Source organism: Idiotropiscis lumnitzeri, chromosome 2, assembly GCF_059441095.1.
Source record: "Idiotropiscis lumnitzeri isolate Australia: NSW breed Sydney's pygmy pipehorse chromosome 2, RoL_Ilum_1.0, whole genome shotgun sequence".
NCBI lineage: Eukaryota > Metazoa > Chordata > Actinopteri > Syngnathiformes > Syngnathidae > Idiotropiscis > Idiotropiscis lumnitzeri.
The window spans coordinates 28,610,235-28,619,698 of record NC_142392.1 but is presented as its reverse complement, the minus strand read 5'-3'; the positions used below and the strand labels follow the sequence as shown (position 1 = coordinate 28,619,698).

Here is a 9,464-nt window from a genome sequence, read left to right as displayed (position 1 = left end):
CCCCGTGTTTAGTGCATGCGGTGGAAAAGGCTGGAGTCGTTAGGGAGGGAAAGTCTGTCAGCAGGCGCTGATAAATGTCACCCGATGCCAAATAATTCGCATGCGTTAATGGCCCGAGTCCCCCAGCCTCACACGGAAAAGTAGCAAAAGAAACAGCGTCAATCAAACGGCGGTTTGCGACATCAACGAGCAGTCCATGTGCACACAGAAAATCCGCGCCGATAATGGGAACCGTGATTGCGGCAACAAGAAAGTTCCACTGGAAATCACGTCCATGGAAGCACAGAGTCACCGACCTGGAACCAAAGCTGATGATGGGCGAGCCGTTAGCCGCACACAGGGGTGGTCCGCAAACGCCGCCCGCCTTGTCCACGGCGGAGGGTGTAAGCAGGCTGACTTGCGACCCGCAGTCCACCAGGAAACGTCGTCCAGAGGACGAGTCTGTAAGGAAAAGCAGCTCGCTCTCTTTGCCGGCGCCCACAGCCACTACTGAACGCCGGCGTTGGAGTTTCCCGGAGCTTCGTAGGTGCAGGGGGGAAAAACAACGCCGAGCCCTGGCGCCAAACCGCTGATGGAAGAAGCAGAGAACCTTCCCACGACGCTTTCGAACGACCACCGCGGCCACCGTTGACGGATCCACGTCTGGTGTCGTCCCAAGGGTGGAATCGGCCGCCACACTTTGCACGGCGAACCGTCTCGTAGCCAGCAGAACTCGATCCGCTTCCTCAGCCAAACCTCGATGATCGCCGGTCGCCAGACAAGCGGAGTTAGCCAACACTGCGCGCACCGGAGATGGTAGCTGTCGCAGGAAAATGTGCGGGAAAATAAAACCGCCCTCATCCGAACCCAAGAGCGACAGCATATTGTCCATGAGATCCACTGCCGTGCCATCGCCCAAACCGGGCAGGGAAAGGAGCCTATCTGCCCTCTCTGAGTCCGACAAACAGAACCTCCTCAGCAGAAGCTGTTTGAGCGCGTCGTATTTCCCGCCATGTGGAGGTGCTCGCAATAGCTACATAACACGACGTGTGGTCAGTTGGTCGAGGGACGCCACGACCATGTAGTACTTCGGGTCATCGGAGGTGATTCCACGAAGGTGGAAAAGCGCTTCCACATGCTGGAACCACGAAGCCGGATCGCTCTGCCAGAACTCCGGTAGCCTCACGGTAGCGGTGACGGCTGCAAGATGAGGGAGTTGGGGCGGCATGGCCGAGGAAGACACCTCTTCATCTACGACTTGAAACATACTCAGCGTCGGGGTCACCAATGTGGCAGTTGAAATGAGCACACACGACTGACTGTGAACACGTCTTTATTCCAAGACTGCCAACAACAGAATAACGCACAATCACAAATTCGCGCCAACAAACATTAACATGAATACGCCCCCAAACGGGATGCCTGCTGGGTGAGAGGCATGGTCCTAATGTCCGCCACAGTATCAGTCTTGGGGACCAGACGGGAATCAACTTATCCAGCTGATGACTAACCTGGGGAGGACCTTCCCTCGGACGTGGAACCGTACCGTGGGAGGGAGCGAGGACGACCGATTCAACCTACATTACCCTTGACATAAAAAAACTCCTATAAAAACTGAAGCTGGGCTGAAATATGGTGCACATTTTTCGACTGTGCTCGCCCGAGTGCAGTTTTCTCGTGAGATTAAGAAAAAGCCGCCCAGATACAAGTCTTTGTACTATTTCCTGAACTCCAGAAATTGAAGAAACTAAATATCGGAACTCTAATCAGTTGTTGAGGTTTTATTTGACCCTTTTCTTCTTGAGTACAAAAAACGAACACGCATTGGAGTAAGTTTGGCTTTTAAAGGTTGATTTACTAACTAGTTCTCATTTCCACGGTGACCCAACTCCAACAATAACATGACAAATATTTGTAATCTCATCAATATTTGCACAACAGAGTACTGAGTTTCGAGATCCTCACTATAATATTTCTCAAAATTATATTTCTTATTAATTTAGCTTAGTTAAGGGATATTTTATTGACAATCTAACATCAGTACACTCAGACAAAAATATAATGGTGGTTGGGGGGCGCGAATCTTTTTCTTCTTGGTAGGGGTGGGTGTGAAATAATTGAGAAGCACTGCGAGTATATGCAGACATTATATTCATACAATCTTGCAGCCCGAGTGAACCACAGCATTGTTGCAAGTTCGGGAGGAGAAATTTAAACGTCCCACTGCTCTTGCAGCAGCGGCTTCTCGGGGCAAAGGCGGAAGAGACGTCAGAGCTTACGCGCCAATGTGGCGTTATTTTAGTTATTTTGTTAATTTTTTTTATCAACCGAATTAAAATATTATATAAAATATATATTAAAATAGAACAGACATGGGTAAAAACAAACACAGAGGCAAAGAAATATATTTGAAAAAATGCGTGCTTAAAGCATGACGTCATTAGCAAGCGCGCAGCTTCCGAAGGACCTCGACCACATCCACCGACCCGTCCACACCGAAATAAAAACAGCCACCGCTAAATTCTTCTGATTTAGTGTGGAACTGACTGTAATTTTCTCATAGGATGTCCAGTGCTACTCTAAAGGACTGCGACATAATTCATTAAGTCTTTGTGTCCCGATAACCTCATCTTCGCGCGTTGATGCTTTTCGGCGTAGTTAGCTTAGCTTGTTAGCTAGCTAGCCGCTAAAGAAAAGAGGCACATGACTCATCGCCAAGCAGAGATCAAGTGCGGATTTTTTGGAATTATCATTTGAAAATGTGTGCAAGAACGACACCCAAGTATAAAGAAGAACTTTGTGGAATAAAAGAAGAGAACGAGCAACATCTTCAACTGCTGGGCGAAGTTTGCAACCAGCCTCGTGTTGTGCTACACGAAGCAGGTTTGTCCACGTCTTACTCTCATTTGCTTTGGAAAGAACGACTTTCTATCGTTAAAAATATGCATCACAACATTAAGTTGTTTGGGGAAATCGTTCAAGGTTATTGGCGTTTTATTTTTAAATATTGCCTTTTACTTGTCGGTTTGCGAAACATTTGTTTATGCCAAATGAAATCAGTGCAGAAAATAAATGCCAAAGAATAACCAATAGTGGGGGGTGAACTCCATGTTTTTCCCAGTATAAAATTTGAACTGATTATTTTACATTTTCAATTTTCTATTTATATCTTGTTCAAGCAATGACTTCGGGAAGGAATTCTACCTGACTCTAAAAAATGTGCACACTGCGGCGAAAACATCAATGGAGGTTGATGAATTTTAGTGAATAAAACACAAAATCTTAAGTTAAAAAAAAAGCACGTATTGGTCTTTTTTTTATTTATGAAGTTTGTACTGTCTTGGTCGGGTGAGAGTCAATGAACCTCCCGTGGCTCTGCACTGTTCTGTGCACGTGTGCGTAGTTTCACCCCATCCAAACATTTAAAATACATTGAATGCATCCATCCAGGGTTGCACGGATCTCATCAGTGAACAAGCGCATGCTGCAAGGAATGCATCTGCATCTTTGGCTTACTATGGGCTTAAAAAGGGAAAACGTCACAACCCCCTTTTCTACCAACAAGCCCAGGAACATTTCGTTCCTGGTAATAAAGTTCCTGTGGCCCAGGTGGTTTGCATCTCCCCCGCAACTCATAGTTCCTGGTAATTTTTGCAAATGACAATGATGACGGAAAAATGGGAGGTGTTGTGTTACTTAGTTACTCATTACTGACACCCTATGGCTGTTATGCATCATTGCAGTTCCAAAATAATTCAGTGAACTCATAATATTTTGGTGTATCTTAGTCGAATTTGAATACATATTGGATAACTTTAAAATATACAGTCATTATTCAAATACGTCAACATTAAAGTCAGAGTGAAAGTGTTGTTGCTTAATGCTTATGTGTAAGAACTTTTACTCTTCAAACATAATGTTGTTTTAAAATTAATTTAAAAACTGAAATTTTATAAAAAATAAAAAGGGGAATGTTGGAATGTACTTGCAGGCTAAATGTCATTTTGGGCAAAAAAAAAAACCCCAAACGTAAATCATGCAATAAATAGCGACTCTGATTCCAGGGCCCCTTTAATTCTTTTAGGCATCCAGATTATAATGGAAGCAAAAAAATACCCACGATGAAACTATCTCTAAATGCAAAAAGAAATACTTGTAAACATATTTTACTTGAATGATTTCTATTCTATCAATGACATTATGTTACAATGGGCCCCAGTGGTCTGCGTCAATATGTTAGGGTCCCACAACAGGTGTTCCATCAGACGCACACAATAGCCTGCGTGTGCTAACTTCAGCTCGCTTCCAGAAAAGTCTGTGACCATGTCAGGAATGAAATAAATCGGGCATCAGCCGCAGCGTGCTTCCTTTTTGAATGCTCGTTGATCACTGTTGTGCTGCTAAAAGGAGGTTTACATCGTAGGATGTTTGTGACCATGTCAGGAATGAAATCGGGCATCAAAAGGGAGGTTTACATCATAGGACGTAATTTTGTGAAATGCCCCCATGGTCCGGTCCAAATCGGGGTCGCACGCATTGTTCCGTGTTCGGCAGGCACAAGTCAAGGTAGCTCGGTAGAAACAATATAAAACAAAGTCGCCGCCTGACCTTTGACTTACCAAACCAAATTTGTCTTTTTGTGTCCTGCAGACGTCAGACAAAATGATCTCTGTTCTGTGAAAGAGGAGCCAGACTTGACTCATATCAAAAAGGAGGAGGAGGAGGAGGAGGAGGAGGAGGAGATCAACAAGTCACGAGTGAATGTTGTCCCTCTAAAGACTGAAGATGAAAACATGGGTGAGGGTGAGGACAACAGAGGGGCGGAGCCTCCAAGCAGCAGTTCAAGTCATCATGTGACAACAGAAGGTGATGAAGACCACTGGGGGCCATCACAAGCACATAATGAGGACACATTATCAGATGCTCATCATGATGATGATAATGAGCAAACTAAAGGTGAAAGGGCATGTCACACTGACTCATTATCTTCAAAGTTGTCTTTAAAAGGGCACAGAAAAACACACAGTGGTGAAAAACCTTTTTCCTGCTCAGTTTGTGGCAAAAGCTTCTCTGTAAAGTCAAGTTTAACAGATCACACAAGAACACACACTGGAGAAAAACCTTTTTCATGCTCAGTTTGTGGAAAAAGCTTCTCTCAAAAGGCACATTTAACAAGCCACGCAAGAACACACAGTGGAGAAAAACCTTTTTCTTGCTCAGTTTGTGGAAAAAGCTTCTCTCAAAAGGCAAATTTAATAGAACACGCAAGAACACACAGTGGAGAAAAACCTTTTTCTTGCTCAGTTTGTGGCAAAAGCTTCTCTGTAAAGTCAAGTTTAACAGATCACACAAGAACACACACTGGAGAAAAACCTTTTTCATGCTCAGTTTGTGGAAAAAGCTTCTCTCAAAAGGCACATTTAACAAGCCACGCAAGAACACACAGTGGAGAAAAACCTTTTTCTTGCTCAGTTTGTGGAAAAAGCTTCTCTCAAAAGGCACATTTAACAAGCCACGCAAGAACACACAGTGGAGAAAAACCTTTTTCCTGCTCAGTTTGTGGCAAGAGTTTCTCTCGAAGGTCTCATTTAATAATTCACTCAAGAACACACAGTGGTGAAAAATCTTTTTCCTGCTCAGTTTGTGGCAAAAGCTTTTCTTTTAAGTCAAATTTAAAAAGACATACACAATTACACACTGGAGAAAACCCCTTTTCATGCTCAGTTTGTGGAAAATGCTTCTCGAGAAAGGCAAGTTTAACAGAACACACAAGAAAACACAGTGGAGAAAACCCTTTTTCCTGCTCAGTTTGTGGCAAGAGGAGCTCGCGAAAGTCTGATTTAATAAATCACACAAGAACACACACTGGAGAAAAATCTTTTTCCTGCTCAGTTTGTGGCAAAAGCTTTTCTTTTAAGCCAAATTTAAAAACACATACACGATTACACACTGGAGAAAAACCATTTTCATGCTCAGTTTGTGCCAAGAGGTTCTCTGTAAAGTCACATTTACGACGCCACACAAGAACACACAGAGGAGACAAGCCATTCAGTTGCAGCGTTTGTGCTAAAAAATTCTCCACTAAACAGCATGCGGAGAGTCACAATTGTGCTGGTGAGATAAGCAGCGATACTTGAAGCTTAAAAAAAACTGAAGGAACTGAGTCTTTGTGGTAAGATGTAAATGTGATTTTGAATAAAATATGAAATATTGAATTTGGCAAAGCTCTTTTATTGACACTAAGCCAATGTGATCATTGCCAGAATAACCATTGTGTCTGAGTGATGATTTTTTTTGTGTGTGTTTACATCAAACATGTAAAATAAATTAATTGCCTTTGCCTGGAATAACATTTTTTAACGTTATGCTTTTCAGTTGTCTTTTTAATCGTACCTAATGGAAAAGGTGTGAGAAGAAACGGTGCTTATGAAATCGGTTCCTTCCACAATCATCAATAAAATCACTTGTTCCACTTGCACTGTGTGAAAAGGTGAAAAACTGAACTAGAAGTTGAACTATAAAAAGAACCAGAAAGAGAAACGCAAATCATCTCAGTTTCTCTCAAAGGTTTTGGTATGTCAGGAGTTGGCAACTTGATGGCGACTGGAGTCAGCGCTGGTTTTCTCGCTGTGTTAGGCTGGCTCGTATATGTATGGTCCATTGAACATAACTCAAACTCTTCAAATATCCCCTCACATTTAATATTATGCTTTCTGAATAAATTTCTGCAAAATACACTTAATGGGTTGAGCTCTATCAAGTGTTTGGAGTTTGTTGCTAAGCAGAATCTCACTTTGGAAAAAACTATCATTTTGTCAAATATACCAAATATTTTTTTTCATGCTGTATTATATTTTTTATTCATTGGATTTTTTATATAGTGAAATAGGAAAATATTAAAATGTAAAATTGGAAACCACCTACAGACTGAATTCAATTAACAAATATAGAAACATTTTATAAATATTGAACTCATTGAGAAGAGTCCTGATCTTGAAATAAATATTGAATTATAAAAAATACTTCAAAAATTAATTCAATAACCTGACCCCGGATGAGCGGCAGAAAATGGCTGGATGGATGTAATAATTTAAATTGCACACATTTTCAAAAGAACAAATATGTTCAGAAATATTCAAGTGTGAAATAAAAAGGTTCAAATTGTTGATAATTTTACATATTAAAATAATTGAATAAATATTGTATTATTACATAAGCAAGCTTGAATATACATTGAAATAAATGAAAAAAAGTTGTGTATTTTTAAATGGCCTAATCTCGATATGGGAAGTAATTCTCTTTATGAAACTATGAAGGGACTGGAGCTCACAGAAGTGACAAATCTTGGTTCTGAAGTTCCGATGTAACCAGATACTGCCCTGAGAGAGAAAATAGGCCTGAGCATTGTTTATGGTGGTGGCAATTCTCTCGCCAGGTCAGTGACCTTCCAGGGTATGAGAGTAATTTAAGGTGGTCACGAGTAGACTGGTCGTATCAACGGGGAGACGCATCTGCTCTCCCTCTGGGGGACTTTTGGAGGGAAATCCCGAAGACTAGTGGGATGGGAATGCATATGCAACAAGGGAAAATTAGATATTCATGTCCTATTTGGGCATTCCCTATAAGAAGGGAATGTCTGAGAGGGGGCTCGCACGTTTTTGGGGAGACTTCTTTTGACATCAGCATGTGACGAGAATAAAATCTTTCTTCTTTCTTTTGTTCTTTTTCATCACCAATCCAGCCTTGCTCGGCTGCCTCTCCGGAAGGCAGCAAGGACCCACACTTCAAAGACAAAATATACTACATATTGAAAGAAAAATAATACTCAAATATTGAAATAAGTATAGAATTGAATAAATTAACAACAAAGAAATAAATACCTCCTGGAAAATATCGTTATTTTCAACATTTTTCTTTCTTGCACATTCTTAAACAATCGTAATTTTTTTTTACTTTTTCTTAAGTTACTTCAGTGCATTTCACACCTGTGCCTTCAGGGAATTCCGACTTCGTCCTACTTGAATGAATCCCCATCAAAATACCATGACACCACGACTGGACAAATAATATCCAGAAACACACTTATGCACCTGTAACCCCCGATTACTTAAAGATAGTGTTAGTTTGATATTTAATAAATTGGACCAGACTCTAGATTCTCGAAGGCTACAATAGTGATAATTGATAGGTGTGTGAATGAAATAGCTGGAGGCAGAAATGAGCAACAACAATAACTGTATTAACATGGAAAACAAAACAATTATTTACAAATTCACAGCCGGCATCATATACATAAAATAAATCACAAATCCCAAAAATTAGAAATAATAATCCCAAAGTCCTACTGAGCTCAGTAATATTTTGTTTAAGTCAGTCAATGTTCTTTCCGGTAGTCTTGGGGAAAAAAGTCTTGTCGTGGTGGTAATTAGGTGTGTTACCACGTGATGTTCACAAAGAAGTTGGTGAAGACTGTGGTTCCTTTATCGCAGATGTGGTTCTGGGCTCAGGCTCGCCATCTCCATCAAAGGAGAATCCATTCAGTTTCGGATCTTGGTTTAATGCCAAGACAAAAAACCCAGCCTGCATAACCATAATGAAATTATTGTATGCAGCTAATAAGTCTATCATCACTTTCCAGTCTTATCAGTCGCTATAGCTCTATAGTTTTCAATTATCATAAATACTGCATCTAAATATCACATTTATAACAGATTTAATATACATGCATGTTTTCCAAATTGTCATTGTAACACATGAAATGAACTCATGAGATAACAATAAACATTTCTCAATATATGTCCAATTTCTCAATAACCATGTTTTATGGTTTACATATCAATCACTTCAATAAAGAAATAATTGTATAACAGACATAACTGAGTCAATTCAACATTTCACTTTTAACACATATTACATCAAAATGAGCAGTTATACTTTTGTTTGTCAACATAAACCTTGCTTTAGAAAGACCTTAAAACAAGTAAAATCAACTCTTTCACTGTAAACAAGCAGTACATTTCCACTCGCGATTAGCATTAGCTTAACGTTAGCCTCACAAAAACGTTTTTACGACAGTCCATAGCAAGTGCATGGCGACTCACCAAGACGACGTTCAAGTACGAACACGGTCGATTTGTCACAGACCCTCAATTCTCACTGGTATCCACACTTAAGATAAAACATTTCCCAATTAACATTTTATTATTGGTCACATTTATATCAACTTCACTAAGTATTTCACTCACCGAACGGCACATTAGCATTAGATATCGTCACGCAACCTTTCAGTTGGGCATCCAAGCGGAAAAGAACGATATACACAGCTAATCTCGAGATAGCGTCTCGAGAAGGCGGGACAACTTGACTTTGACGAATCAGAAAGTCATAATCAGATGAATGACACTCCAAACAGGAAATCAAGTAGACGAGAGATATACACTTCCTCTTAACAAAATAAATGTTTTTTCAAAATAAAATGGTGTTTT

The 9,464-nt window shown here is 40.6% G+C and overlaps 1 long non-coding RNA gene across 1 annotated transcript; it reads right to left on the bottom strand.

Annotated features, from left to right (window-relative positions):
* Positions 1-8,197: 8,197 nt before the first annotated feature.
* LOC148342214 (uncharacterized) lies at positions 8,198-9,128 on the bottom strand. Its single transcript, XR_015839697.1, has 2 exons — positions 9,081-9,128; positions 8,198-8,559 (listed from the first exon to the last, which is right to left on the bottom strand). It is a non-coding gene; the product is annotated as an uncharacterized LOC148342214 (long non-coding RNA).
* Positions 9,129-9,464: the final 336 nt, after the last annotated feature.